This window comes from Pleurodeles waltl, chromosome 3_1, assembly GCF_031143425.1.
Source record: "Pleurodeles waltl isolate 20211129_DDA chromosome 3_1, aPleWal1.hap1.20221129, whole genome shotgun sequence".
Lineage (NCBI taxonomy): Eukaryota > Metazoa > Chordata > Amphibia > Caudata > Salamandridae > Pleurodeles > Pleurodeles waltl.
This window is the reverse complement of record NC_090440.1, coordinates 320,217,099-320,233,226: the sequence shown is the minus strand read 5'-3', so window position 1 is coordinate 320,233,226 and position 16,128 is coordinate 320,217,099.

Sequence of the window (16,128 nt, the reverse complement as noted above, 5' to 3'; positions counted from 1 at the left end):
TGACTCCTAGTTTTCCATTTCTACTCCAGATCCATAGATCAAGAAAATTGATTTTTATTTTATCTTTACTCATAGTAAATTTAAAGTCAGCTGTACGATGATAAGACCAATTAAGGGACAGATGTAAAACTTCTTCTGACCCATGCCAAATCATCAAAATATAATCAATGTAGCGAAACCAATTGCTAATGTGTCTGCTAAATGGATTGGTCTGTGGGCAGATCCATTTCTGTTCGAAATGGTCCATCACCAAGTTAGCAATTTCTGGGGCAAAGCTACACCCCATTGCTACTCCTTTCACTTGGCGGTATAACTTCCCATTATATTTGAAAAATGTATTTTTCAAACATAATATAGCTAGCTCCACTAAGAAATCTGTGGGGGGATTCGTTGATTCGATATTACTGTTTAGAGTCTGTCTAATAATCTCTAATGCTTCATCCTGCAGGATATTGGTATAGAGAGACTCTATATCGAGGGTAACTAAAAGTTGACTATTCTCATCGAATATTAGATTTTCTAGCTTATTAATAATATCCATTGAATCCCTGACATAAGCTGATGTCCTAGCTACAAAAGGTTTTATAAAAATATCAACAAATTGGGCAAGGGGTTCTAGAATAGAGCCACAAGCTGAGACTATTGGTCTACCTGGTGGGTATTCTGCGTTTTTGTGAATCTTGGGAAGAATGTAGAAACATGGAGTTCGTTTTGGTTCAAAAATTTGTGTTCTTTTTTACTTATCCAACCATGTTCCCTCGCTGCTGTTGTCAACGTTTCAATCTTATCGCTGACCTGTTGCGGTGTATTACTTTCAATCTCTCGGTAATGTGATTGATTATTCAATTGTCTCATGACTTCTTGATTGTATTGTTCTATACCCCAAATCACAATACCACCTCCTTTATCGGCTGGTTTTATTATGATTTCTTTGTTTTCAGCTAAATTAGTGATGGCTTCTTTCTCCATTGCGTGAGCTTGAGGCCTGGATCAACGAGAACTATATCATCCCGTACTACCAGACAGGATATAGGCCAGATTCTTCAACCAAGGAAAACGTGATTACCTTTTCGCATTTGGGAAACAAGGCCACTGAGGCGAGTGTGCATCCTCTCTACTCTTGCTTCATTGACTATAGTGCTGTGTTTGATGGAAATGATCTGAACATTCTTTGGTCCAAATTTGCTGAGTGGGGTATTCTGAAGCAACGTCTGTAGGTAATTACAGCTTTGTACACAGACACATGGGTGCAGATCGGGATCACCCACAATCATACCACTGGAGAAATATATACCGACAAGGGCCTCATGTAGGGATGTGTTATCACCCCAACTTTGTTCAGTTTATGCCCTTCCACTTGGGGGTGGAGTTGTTGATGGGGCATATCTTTCCGCCACAACTTGGCCATTTCAAACTTTCCGTAAGTCAATACACGGACAACGTGGTGCAATTGGACCACACTCACTTTGGCACGAAGAGAGCTTTGGGAATATACTCCATGGGTATAACAGTAGGAATATCCTACAGGCAAATAAAAAAAAAATCCAAAGTCCTGGTGTTCGGCAAAAGAGTGAAGAAGAGACAGCTGAAGTGGCAGTTTTGGACCCTTTAGAATAAGTACAATCTGCAAATATAATTTTCTTGGTGTTTGGCTGTCAGACTCTGGCAAGTCCATCTTGCACACCAAAACACCGGCAGCAAAAGCCACAAAAACAACGTATGCACTTTGTAAATTTTACCGCAGCTTACATAGTCACTTGGCAGAGGGGATCCTCAGAGTGTCACAGGCAAAGATCCTACCCACTATAACATAGGGCCATCTTGCGTTCTCTGGCATGCCCCCTAAGACAATAGAACGCTGCCACATAGCTACATATAGGAAAATCTTTGGCATCCCCAAAGCCACACTGCGCACATTGATCTGCCTAGATTTGGGGCTTGAAAAAATGGATATCAACTGTAAAAAAGAAATAATTAAATACTATTGCCAGGTGTCTAGGGCAGACCTGAAATCATTGAGAGGTGACTTGTGTATAATGTTTAGAGACAAAAAGAGCAGTTGGTCAAGGTTTTTAGAATCTTCCAGAGGCACATTGGATATGCACCAAGAGCATAAACAACCCTTATGTATCTTTCGAGGCCCTAAAGAGGATACTAAAAGTGTAAAGCAAGTGCATTTCCAGGAAACAGGACATCAATGAAATTAAACGAATCCGTGGGGCAACCTAGATATATCACACAAAATCGCCCCTTTCAGCTATACCTGAATGCAGCTTTGGGGAGACAAGCTTTAAGGAACAGTTTAATGGCACGGTTACTAACCCTGCCTATAAATGAGTACAGGTCACACTGGAAGAACATTTCCATGGGCAACGGGAAGTGCAGATTATGTGAAGGCTTCTCTGGATCGGCAATGCACATTATGGGCCTCATTCTGACCCTGGCGGTCCTAAACCGCCAAGGCCACGGGCAACGGAAGCACCGCCAACAGGCTGGCGGTGCTTCAGTGCCCACTCTGACCGCGGTGGTAAAGCCGCGGTCAGAAAAGGGGATCCGGCGGTTTCCCGCCGGATTTCCCCTGGCTCGGCTGAATCTCCATGGCGGCGCTGCAAGCAGCGCCGCCATGGAGATTCCGACCCCCTTCCCGCCACCCTGTTTCTGGCGGTTTTGACCGCCAGGAAACGGATGGCGGGAACGGGTGTCATGGGGCCCCTGCAATGCCCATGCCACTGGCATGGGCAGTGCAGGGGCCCCCTAACAGGACCCCAGCATGATTTTCACTGTCTGCATAGCAGACAGTGAAAATCGCGACGGGTGCAACTGCACCCGTCGCACCCCTGCAACACCGCCGGCTCCATTCGGAGCCTGCCTCTCTGTTGCAGGGCCTTTCCCGCTGGGCTCCCTTGCGACCACGCCGCCCGCCCGGGTCAGAATGACCCCCTATATGTCGTTGTCCTGCACTGCTTGCTCAGAGGTGGCTTTATTTAAGGCCTAGATTTCTTCACAGGGCATACGATCATGCAGAGCGCCATTGACATTCATCTATACATCTGAGGTTTCAAAAGATCTAGCCCGGATCAGCAAAGTCATGGCCATCACGGGCTGAGTTTGCAAGATATCAGTCCGACTCCGACATCAGTGCCTTACTGAAAGTCTCTATGATGGACTTATGTCTTTGGAGAGATTGCATAGGGTTCCTCATGGTGCACGGCTTCCCCATGCTCGCCAGCGTCTGTTAGGTACGAACAAACAAGCCCAACAATGCTTGGCATTAGCCTGCACGCTGCACTTATGTGAATGGTTCTATATTCAGAGACCTGTATTTTGCACACACAGCAACAATAATTAAGTTCTAAATTGTTTAGTACGAACTGTTTGCACGCCTCACTCTAGTGAATGGCTCCACAAGTTTAGAGACCTTGCAATTTGCACATTAAAATGCAAGGTAGGTTGCATTACCCTATGATCCTAGTCTTCTCCTCAGTCATTAGAAAATTCGATTTTAGATGAGAGTAGTTCAGCTCTATTTTTTGTTTTATTAATATTGCTCATGCGGTGCAAGAATCCTCGATCTGAGTAGATTGTATTTCTTGCCAGTGAATTGTTGTTATCCTCTTGCAATAAGTACTAATGTTTTATTATTTTTTATTTATTTTAAGCCATGAGGTTGTCAAATCTTTTTATCTCTAATGTGTCTTGTTCCATTTTTAAATGTTTAAGTAATCATGCAATAAAGTAATAACCCTTAAAAGCTATTATTTCAACACTATTTAATTTATGTCACCCGCTTCAATTTATGGCTAAACATGTGGTCCTCAAAGCCACGATGTTGGGCTTTTACTGGTAAATTGCACCCAGTCTGCTGCAGTAACAATTTTTCCACCTGTGCGTTTCAGCGGAGGCTCCGCAAACTTCTTTAAACCACCACTGGAAGGAAGTATTGATGTATACTGGAGTATCCGAAATCCAGAAGGCCTTTGAAAACACACATTTTCGATAATGCTATTCCAATCCCATAGTTAAATACCTTCTTTTTTCAGATGCTATTTGCTTCGGGGGTCTCTCTCCATTTCCTTTTACCCAGACAGTTGGATACATTAAACTTTTTAATTAATACTGGCATTTAAAAGACTTCAGGCCTACACAGGGGACAATACAGGGAACTTCTACTTAATAAAAAAAAATCAATTAAGCAGTCAATTAGAAATATTAAAATGAAAGGGTTTGTTTTAGAGGCCACAACCCACAAGGAAAACAAGCATTCAATCTGTAAAGGCAAGCAGGAGCCATCTCCTTGGTACTGGTAAGTCATGTGATTTACAGTCACACAGAGACTAGTGATTGTCAAAACTGTGGAATTAGACCTACTACTGTTTAACTCCTTGTGCATGTTTTTTTTTTAATTATGTTTTTTTACAATGATTCACCGAGGCAATGGCAGTAAATTCAGCATGGGTTACTTAACTTTGTTGTATGCTGTTATGTAGTGCTCATATCTTATTGTATGCAAACTCTGTGGCACACACATCATGTGTTGGGTCAATCTATAGAACACACCCTGTCTCAGAGTGTTGTCTTACTCACCCAAGAAATGGCTTCTCCTAACCTTTGATTCTAGCTGTGGTGGTCAATGTTAGGCCCTTGTTATAAATTCCACCCTGACCTGGAGGGCGTGGCCTGAGAGGTCAAGAGGGCAGTCACTTTTTAGTAGAACTCACGCCACCTGTTTGCAATCTGGGAAGATCCTGCCTTACAGGGAAGATTCTGCTTGACAGCAGTACCGCCGACCCACTTAACCAGACCCCCCCACCATGGCAAACTGTTGGAGATCTCTATAACCCTCCATCAGTAAGGAGGAGGTGGCAGTGGAGTCTTTGAGGTACTTGTCCTGAGACCGCGTGGCACCCAAGATGGTGGCTATGGTGTTGCCTCTGTGGCAAAGAATTAGGGATCTCTATACCCCTCCAATCAGTAAGAAAGAGGTGGTGGTGGAGCCTTTGAGGTACTTGGCCCGAGGCTGTGTGGCACCCAAGATGGTGGCTTTGTTGTTCCCTGTCAGCGGTTCCTGAAGCCACTACGGAGGAAGTCATCTGGGGGTGCTGGCCCACTTGTGGGGGCTCGCATACCTGCTGAGGGAGAGTAAGGAGCCCAAGACCTCCCCGCAAGAAACAGGCTCTTACGGAGATTGGGCCCGGCACTGTGGAGCACTGCCACGGCCCGATCTAAGAAGGTGAGTGTGGCAGGTAGAGACGACATATGGATCTGTCCCCTGCTTTAGAACGGAGTAGGCTTGGGTTGCCCTAAACTGGGACGGTGGATAAGGTCCCCCCCACCTGCAGCTGTGATCCTGGTGGCCCAGATTCTATCTACATGGTGTGGCCGCATGGTGTCATTGTGCAGTTCTTTGACTGCGGGAGCAGCAGCACGTTGAATTCTAAGGCCCTGCTGGAGCCCTGAGGCCCAGACTGGTGCAGTCTGAAGAAAAGGAGAAGGCAACATCCTGGGACCAACAGAGAGCCCGCTCTCGCCCAGGTGCCTTTTATTAACTGCTGCTGCCCTGGGGGCGGTTATGAACCAGCAGTGCTGCAAACTACTGGGCCCAGTAGAGGGGGGACAATTTACGTGTCAGACCCTTGCTCACAGCCGAGGTGCCCCACAATTTGGAGTGGGAGTGCCCCCCTCTGAGTAATTCATGAGGTCCTGGGGGGAGACCCCTCTGACATGTGAGGGACACTCATGAAACCTGCAGGCATGCTGGATTCATTCAGACCTCTTCTACACTGCAAGGGACCTGGGAGATCCTGTAAACAGACACCTAGCCATGCCTGGACACTGCTTCCAGAGGGTGCCAATGAGGTAACACTGGTGACCAGATAAGATTGTACAATGTGGCTACATCACTTGCTCATTAACTTTTGTCTGACTGGGGACATTGAGCGGCCCCCTTCCTGAAACACCTGCATGATACTATGTCCCCACTGATCGTGCTGCCCTAGGCAAGCGGGTCAGTGAGGCTGAGTTGACTGGACACACCTCTCTGGACAATAAGTAACTATCCAATCCTCCCTTGCTTCTCTTCAAGTAGGCTGCTAGTGATGCCTCATGGTGGGTGAGCTGACTTCTCAGCGCCCTTGTGACCCACCCTTGGGCCATTTCTCCTCATGTGGAAATGTGGCATGACTAACCCTCTCAGTTGAAGGCTGCCCAAATATGGATCAATATACCACATCCACAGCAGATGGTAAAGGCGCAACAGGGGAGACTCCGCTGAACTCACTGATTCAACCAACCCCCCTGCAGACACAACGCCCATCCTCAAGGCAAACCTAGGAAAGCAGTAGAATTCAAAGTTGATGGCGTTCGTATTGATCTCTCTCTTTTGTGACACGATCCCCACAAGGAGGCTGATATGGTCACTGAGGCCGAGACATGGATATCAACAGCCGAGGGCAAGGTGACGACCCTAAAGAGACAGGTTTCCCAACCAATCTCCAAAGTGGCAGTTCTAGACGATCGAGCAGAGGACACAAAAAAATCACTCATGCTCCTCATTGGCTTGCTTGAGGGAACCAACATGGACGATCCCTTGGAGGAATGGTTCCGATTATGGGTTCCAGCCAATGAGCTGTCCCGCTGCTTCATTGTGGAGAGGGCACACTGGGCGCTGACCAAGGATCCTCCTCCAGGGGCCTCCTCCCCGTCCTGTTGCGGCCTGCATCCTCAATCATTGGGATCGTGATGCCATTCTCCGTGAGGCCGGAGCCCAATCTGACCTTCTCAAATGCAAAAATCTTAATCTTTCCAGATTATATTAAGGCAGTCCAACAACGTTACCGCTCTCTCGAGGAGGTAACACAGAAGCTCTGAGCGCTCAATATACACTACATGCTCCTTTTTCCCATACGGCTCATAGTCATTTTTGCCTCCTCCACTTACTTCTTCAACATGCCTGAGCAAGCCTGGGAATGGGTGACGGAGCAATGGCTGCTGCACCAATCGGGCATGGCAGACGCAGGGAAGAGTGACGCAAGAGGGTGCCCTCTGCCACGCTCTGCCCGGGAGCCCCGCAGGTGACGTAATAGATTCCATAAAGCTAGATTGTCGCAGGGTGAGAGAGGGGCTTTAGTGAGTCAATATTGGGCTGACAAAGCTCTACATCCTGTGGATCAGGAGGCTCCACTTTCTGATACCCTGGCGATCTTCAAATCAGCAGAATGCCTCCTGACTGTCTATCGTAACTGCCCTGAAATTGATGCCACTGGGTGTATTGTGCTGCATGGGCTTGAAGTGAAGCATTGTGTAAGGCCTGCCAGCTTTGGATGTATACTATTAATGATAAGGTGACTGAGGTCAAATGTTGTTTCCTCCTGAGGCGTTTTCCTTCTGCTCCGTATGCTTAGGCGGCTCCTGTCTCATGTTTTGAAAATTGCTGTCAGGTTTAGTATCCTTGTGAAGACAGTGGAGTTCCAGACCGTTGATTTCCCTCAGTTTGTTTAGAAGTGTTCTCTATACAGGCGACAGATGCTTCAGGGGAGGAAGTATGGGGAGGGGGCATTGGTGGGACAGTATGCTGTTTTAACTCAAGGTGTTGTTTTTATTTGTTTCTCTTGCAGGTACTCATAGCATACATTGTTCACAGTAGGGATTCTGAGCCATGGTATAAGCTTATTCCATTGTACACCATTTTCACCCCTCTTAAGGGGCTTAGACAGCCCTATTTGCAACCATATAGCTCTTCTCTTACATGATTAGAATTATTTCCTGGAACATAATTGGCCTCCTGGACCACAGTAAGGGATCTACCGTTCTGAGGTACATCAAGAGGTATAAACCGGATGTGGTTCTCCTCCAGGAGACACACCTTTTAGGGATTCATTGCCCTTTAATTTCTGGTTTGACCATGTTTTCCAGGCGGGCCACTCCCAGGGATCCAGAGGAGTTGCAATTCTTCTTCATAAAACCTTCCCATTGGCAGAATCCACTATACACCCAGAACCCCTAGGGAGATACATCGGTGTTGAAGTCAGATTGGAAGCTAATCAACTCAACCTTGTTTCCTGTTATGCCCCCCCATCTATTACAGCCCGCTTTATGTGCAATCTGATCCTGAGCGATGGCCCTCCAGCCTGGGTCAACCATAGTTAGCAGAGATTTTAATGCAGTCCCTGACCTTGTTAAAGATAAGTCGGACGCGCCTCAGCCAAACAGGATAACTCGATCCACATACCTTAATACATGGGTAAACTCCATGTGCCTATGTGACACCTGGTGTTCCTGGAATCCCATGCAGTGGTCCTGTACCCACGTATCTGCAGCCCATATAACCGAGTCCAAGATTGTTCTCTTCTGGATGCCAGCTTGTGACCTACTGTAGTTTCACTGCCTTTGGATTTTGCCTAGGGGCATCTCAGACCATGCACTCCTTCTCCTAGAATTGGGCACCCCAGATGGTGCCCAATGCCTGATGTGGCTATTGAATGTGTGGCACTAAACTGACCAGCATTGCATGGACTTTGTGGAGCAAGAGCTCCACATCTTGTCCCAATTCAATAAGGGTTCGGTGACATCCGCGGGGACCATGTTGACAGCCACTAAGCCTACCCTGTGGGGTAGTCTTAAGAGTTATATGCAACAGAGCAGCAACGACAAGTGCAGGTTGCCAAATTAGAAGTGCTGATCCTTCCTTTAGAACAGCGCGCAAGTGGCGCAAGATAGGAGGAGGTGGTCCGCTATCTAGAGATGGCACGATCTAAGCTCTGCCAAGTCTCTTTGGAGGAGGCCTAGCAATGTTGGAGGATATCCACCCAGCAGATATATCCCACAGGAAATAAATCAGGCAAGCTACTATACTGGCTGGCGACAAAAGAAGTTGTTGCCAGAGTGATCCAAGCTATTGGGGACTCCTCTGGCGTCGATCATGAAAAACTGTCTGCAGTAGCCCAGACATTGCAGCCTTCTATCAGGATTTATATGCAGCGTGCCCAACCTCACCGGGTGAACTTGCTTACCACCCTTTAAAAGATATACCCCTGCTATCAATTCCTTCTCTCTTGGCTCAAGAAGTGGAACAGCTGCTGTCAGCAGAGGAAATCGAGCAAGCTATAATGGATCTTGCCCCAGGTAAGACCTCAAGGCCCAATGGGTTCCCCAGTCAAATGTTTTAAGAGCAACTGAGATATATTGATACCTCCTCTGCTGACCCTCTATACTGAGGAGCTAACGAGCGGTTCTTTCCTCCACCATAGTGGTTATACAGAAGACAGGTCAACTGGCTGGCAACTCTTCCTCATATCACCAAATCTTCCTTATTAGTGCAGACATTAAAATATTTGTGAAGACCCTGGCCAATAGACTAACCCGAACGCTTTCCTAACTCATCCATCAGAAGCAATGTGGCTTTATGCCAGGTAGAAGTACGTGCCACTGTATCTAAAGAGTGCAGTTGGCTCTATCAGGCATCCTGCCTTGACGACACTTTCGCCATGCTTCTCATTGACTTCCATAAAGCGTTTGCTATGGTCTCATGGTCATTTTTTGAGGCCTTGCTCTAGCGAGCGGGCTTCAGACCCACATTTCGTGGCTTGTTGGGACTGCTGTATAGAACCCCTTCTGCACAGGTCAGGGCAAATGGTATTCTCTCTTCGTTGTTTCTAATCTGGAGAGGGAAGCGGCAGGGCTGCCAACTTGTCCCCACAGTTTTTTTTCCCTTGCCATAGAACCGTTGGTGCTCCTAATGCAGTGTGATGCACAGATTCGGGGCTGGCAGAGAGACTGTAGTGCAGAAGACCAGATTGCCCTCTACCCAGATGAAGTTTTACTTTTTCTCAGTGAACCTCAAATATCGGGTCACAGATGCCTGGATATCCTTCAACTCTACTTTGAGATATCTGGTCTGTGTGTCAATCCCAAAAAGTCAGTTTTAGTGGAGGTAGCTGGTGATGCTGTGGGCCACTGCTGTTGTCCTGACATTTCACTTAAGTGCAACTCCTTCAAATAATTAAGAATCTACATCTCCACTATTCTGGATCTAATGTGGTCTCTGAATTTCTGCCCCCTGGCCTCAATACTGGATTGAGATCTGCACGCTTGGTACTGTCTACCACTGAATCCCCTGGGGCGTATTGCGGTCTTTAAAATTATGGGGGTCATTCTGACCTTGGCGGTCTTTTCGCAAGACCGTCGAGTTACCGCCGCGGTGAAGACCGCCGACCGCGGCGGTATGCCGCTGTGCGCATTCTGACCGCTGGGAGCGTTCCGCCGGAAAACCGCCAGCAGCCACACTGGCGGTCGGCGGGAAAGTGGAGACTGGTCAACCTCCACCGCCACGCCAGCAGAACACCGCCCACAGAATTACGACCCACATTTCTGTGTGGCGGTCTTCTGTTGGCGGTCTTCTGTTGGCGGTCACCTCCCCATGGCTCCTGTCACCTCCCGGAGGACCAACGCACAAGGTAAGTTGATCGTCCGTGAGGGGAGGGGGTGGGGGGTGTTGTGGGATGTGTGCGTGCATGGGGGTGTGCGTGTGAATGTGTAGAGGGGGTGTGTGAGTGCGTGCATGCGGGCGGGGAGTGCTGCTGTGCCTATGGGCAATGTGTGTAGTTCGGCGGGTGCGCATGTCGGCATGTATGTGTGCGGGTATGTGTCCCCGTTGTGTATGTGTGTGTGTAGGGGGTGTGTATATGTGCATGTTGGGGGTGTGTGCATGTCGGGGTGCGTGTATGTGCATGTCGGGGTGGGGAGGGGGTTCGTACCACCTCTGGGGGGCAGCAGGGGGGTGGAGGGTGTGGGGGGAGGACTCGGGGGGGCAGTGGGGGGTGGGGGAGACCCCTATCAGTGCCAGGGAAGGAATTCCCTGGCCCCGATAGTGCCTACCGCCATGGTTCGCATGGCGGTTCCCGAACGCCAGAAACCGCGGCGGTGAGCAGGGTCATGATACCGTTGGCGGTCTTGGGTCGACCGCCGGACCGGAGTGCGCAGACTCCAGCCCGTCGGTCATGACCGCCTTGGCTGTCGGAGTGGGGAAGTGGCGGTCGGTCGCGGCGGTGACCGCCGCGGTCAGAATGCCATTTTTAATACCGCCGGTCTGTTCGCGGTCCGACCGCCGCCTCTCCGCCGACCGCCAAGGTCAGAATGAGGGCCTATGTGTCTCCCTTTACTTATATGTCTTGGCAAACTACCCACACCCAATCCCACATGCGTGGTTTCAATCACTTACTTTGAAACTGACATTCTTTATTTGGACACATGGGCGTCTTTGGGTGGGCTTCACCTCAGCTCATAAATCAACATTTGACAGAGGCTTAGGTGTCCCGGATTTATATGGCTACTACCTTGCAGCACATCTAGTCCCAGTAAAGGAATGGTTAGCAGGAGGATGGTTTGACCCAGCATACCAGCGAGAGCTACATCTCCTAGGCCTTGACGGGCTCCTTGATCTACTCTACAAGAGTCCCATTCCCTCCAGGGCACCAACCAGTGCCCAGATATTGCTGCTCCAATGGAAAGCAGCCCTGCCCCTTATCAAGTGGAACTACCGCCTCATAGATATGACACCACTATGGTGAGATGCTTGGCTGGAACAGGTGACACACCTGGAGGGCTTCTCCCACTGGGACAGTATAGGTATTACATATCTCGGTGATGTTCATCAAGGTGGGTCCCTGATGTCCTTTTAGGAGCTGCAGGACCAATACGGTCTGTGTCGCACCCAGTTCTTTTGCTTTCTCAGCTGTCATGCACTGCTTGCCCACCTCTCAGCATCTGAGCAGATTCCCAAATATACCCCCCTCGAAGCAAAACTGCTGATGGGAAAACTAGGAAAAGGTGCATTTTGACATTTTACCATTCCCTGATAATTAATGCACCAGATCTGTTCCCTCCCCTCCAGCGCAGGTGAGAGAACTGGGTGGGTGAGTTGGATGATGAGGATTAACGGGAAGCATACCTGGCCTTGACGGAACTAGCGATCTCCTCACACTCCTCATAGCCTTGAGATTCTACAGGTGATTAGCCGTACTTTAGAAATCACTAATTGATTGACACCTGCAGATGGTCCACGTTAATTATTTGCATGCAACATATCTATTCCCTGAGGGCAAGCAGCGAATGAGTCATGCTGACCAACTTCAGTGCCTGTGCTGCTCCACTCCAGATACAGACTTCTTCCATATTGTCTGGTCATGCCCAGCTCTAATACCCTTTTGGACTGGGGTAAGTCATGGTATTTTCGAAGTCCTAGAGTAGCAAATCAAGTTGGGTCCCCAAGAAGCACTCCTGAGCCTCCTGTAGGGTGTTGGTGAATCCCGCTCAGACCGTGCCTTTATAGAGGTGGCCTCCTTGGTAGCCTTGCAATTGGAAACATCCTTGACCCTCCCACCCTTCAGAAATGGTGGAGGGGGGATTGACTGGTGTGTACACCAAGAGCAATCAATATATGAAGCTTGTGGCTCTCCCAGGAAACATGAGAAAATTTGGGGTGCGCACTATGGACTACCAATGTAAACTGTATAAGTATGTTGCAGAAATGTAACTATTTGATATCATGGGTCAGAATGAATATGTCACTTATTCGTAACTCTCAGTGGATGACATTGTGCATTGCTAAACCTAATAAAATCAGTTATTAAAAAAAATTCCAGCCTGACCTATATGTCGTGCAATTGTGTATTTTAAATTACAGAAGCGTTTCAGTTGAATCTCCTAATTTCTTTCAAGAGCTGAAAATTTCAGTTGTCCTCTGTTTATCCGTTCCTGAGCCTGCCAGTTGATACACTGCAACGCCAACGTCTCCTAAGTCCAGGCACAGCAATGAGCATAGCACTCTTCAGCTGCAGGTGCCATAATTGCAACAGATGCTAATTAAAACAAGCATTGACCACCCAAGATCTTTCTGTCGTCCACCCTGGTGTTCTCTGATATTCTGGAGATCCCAGCAAGTTAAAGAAATTCAGTGATAACTTATTGGCGCATTTTGCCCTTCAGCCTCCACTGGATAACATGGGTAATCTCATAGGCGGTCCCTCAGGAGCTAGCTTGGTATGGGAAACTCCCTAATTGTCAGTCCTGACCCCAGGTTTGATAATCAAAATGCGTTTCTAACAGCTTTTTAAAAAGATGTTTGAAAGACCTGATAGAGTATTTTGCTGAAGAAGGCATGAGTGATATTCACTTAAGTAGTTCTGATGTTTTGTCCTGCATTATAGAATTCTACCAATTGTCAGTTAAAACTACATTGATAGAAAGAACCCAAATTACTTTGTTTGTACATGGTCTTAAAGAAGAAACAAAGAACAAATTCATGCAGACTACTTATTCCACATCTTTTTCAGACCATGTCTTGGTAGGGGAAAACTCCTGGATCGCAGTGAAGGACCAAGACTTCATTCCAAAAAACAATACAAACCCCCTTCCGTCTGTGCCGTGTTGGAAAATCTGATGCAACACCCTGTTTTTCCACACATCCCCTCCTCTGCGGTCTCCGTGCGTGATATTTTTGACGCATACCAGGTACTGTGTGTAACAAAAAGACAACTGTTTATTTCCAAGGATTAAGACTCTCTTAAACATTTCAAAAGTGATATTTCAACTTGTGCTTATTGAATCTTTGCTGTTTCGACCTTATTTTATTGAGATCAATATGATCTATTGTTCCAAACCTATGTGGTGCATTATTGTGGTGTTTTAACTGTGTTACTGTGTGATTTATTGCACAAAAACTTTACACATTGCCTTCTAAATTAAGCCTGACTGCTCAGTGCCAAGCTACCAGAGGGTGGGCACAGGATAATTTGGATTGTGTGTGACTTACCCTGACTAGGTTTGTGGTCCCTACTTGGACAAGGGTGTATATCTCTGCCAACTAGAGACTCAATTTCTAACACCAAGGATTTATTTATACCTCTGTTAAGCAGTTCACTGCACACGGAAGAAGGATTGGTATCCCCGGTTCTTGCCCTCTTGGACTGTGGTGCCTCTGGGATGTACATACAAGATAGCTGGTCTCAAAGACACAATAACTGACGGAGATCATAGAACGTACCTGAAAATATTCATGAATGTGTCTGAAATCTTGAGTATCTAAGGTGCTGGCTTAGTCTTAAGACAGAATTACCCTTGCTCCTCCTTCACTAATCCTTTTGGCCTTAACAATAATACATGTCCAGACAATAGTGGCATGGGAAGATGGGGAGTGAGGAAGAAGAGGAGGCAAAATACTGGTGCTTCTGCAAGCATGCCTTCCTTCCTTCTCGCAATATACATCTTTGAAGTAGTACTCACAATGCACACCTTTGGAATGATTTATATACTCATGTCTCTGGAGGGGTTCCCACAGGTTCACACCAATGAAGAATAAGACCCTTAGCTACATTACAAGAGTAACTTTCACAGTGATCATGTTGAATTTCCAAGTGTATTACATATTGGTAATGCTTACCAGCTACTGGCAAAGAGTGTAATGCATCTAGGACGTTACATGCAAGAATCCAGAATCCACAATCTGTGGTGATGCAGGAGAACCAAGTAGCTAGCAAGAGGAATAAATGTAAGGAATGAAGATAAGTATGAGTTTTAATAAAATTCCAGACAGTCAAAACAATCCTAAAAACCTCTTAATCTGTAAGATAAAAAAACTAATAGTGTGGGAACAAATGACTGTGGATGAACTTCCGACTGGGTAGCCCTACAATTTGCAGTGTTGCTAGGTTTGTAGGCTGTTGTAGTGTCCTCTTGAAAAGACATATTTCTCAAGATGCTCCAGAAGGGCCCAAGCTGCCTCCTCCAGAGTCAGAAACAAGAACAGAGTTTCAGCCAAGAAAAAATGGCAAGTTGAACCTTGCTAACAGCCCCAGCGGTGACATGCTATCTCCTCACAGGTTGGCACATCCCTCGCTTCTGGTTCAGTGACAGAAACAATAGCACCTGTGCAGGTTTCATTCAGTGCATATAAAGGAACAGTCACTCTCTTTTGATCGGATAAAGCATTTTTTGGTTATGCTTTAAACGAGGTCAACAAATCTTTTCACCTAGCATAAAGGGGTGGAGAAATAAGACAATCAAAACTTCAAAACAGCACAATTTAAAATGACAGTATGACCTGTTTGGCACACAAGAAAAACTCTAGTATGAAATAAAGTTAAGGGGTTTTATTACAAGCTCAGACTCAAAGTTATGTAGACAATTCTCTAAACGAAGTTATAAAGATACAGAATCACCATGGGTTGACCAAGGTGACGAAAAAGATTCAAGCAAACTAACATCAAAAGGACTAAACATTCGACAATGGCAATACAAAACATGAAAAGGATAATCTGATGAGTAGAAAACAAGCGCTGTTCCTAAGCTTAGATGACTTTTAATTTGCCTGAATGCTTAAGAAAGCATTCAGGCAAATTAAAAGTCATCTAAGCTTAGGTAGCTGGGCAAGGGAAATCCTTACAGGTTAGCAAGTCACAAGTTAAGATGTGCTGGCTAAAACACATGAGGACATAAAGTAAAAAAAAAAGAACAACAACAATTCAGAAAACATCATCTGGGGCAAAAGGTGACTAACCAAAGTTTGCAACAAAAACAATAGGCAAAAAGGGAAGCCATCAGCGTTTCAGAAGCTCGGTCAAGAGTCTTCTCTTTGGGTCAAATGAAAAATTCTAATTCTCAGCAAAGTATTGAAAAAGAAGGGGTAAGGGTAGAGAGATCTGTACCTCATAGAGTCGAAGAGATATGCTCTTAAAGGCAAAGGTAAGAAGACTGCTGCTAAACCAGCTGCGGAATGGTAAATTAAAATGCAAGATGATTCGCACATCCGTCACTCCACATGATTCGGAAAGTGTAACTGTCCAATCGAAGTCCATCATTCAACATGGAACTGTAACATCAGGGAAGATTCCAATTACTAACATGGGAAAGGCATCCATCTTAGCTCATCGGTACAGGTTGAAACAAATGTGTATAGTCCATTTCCACAGTTGCTCAATGTAATGGACTCAAAGTAACTTTCTCAGGCCCACTATGCTTCAAACAATAGGACATCTATTTGCAAGCTAGCATTTCATGGGAACAAATCTGAAAGAAAAGTCACGTTAGCAAGAATGACTAAACATTTTTCAACACATTTAGGAAACAGGGCTTTGC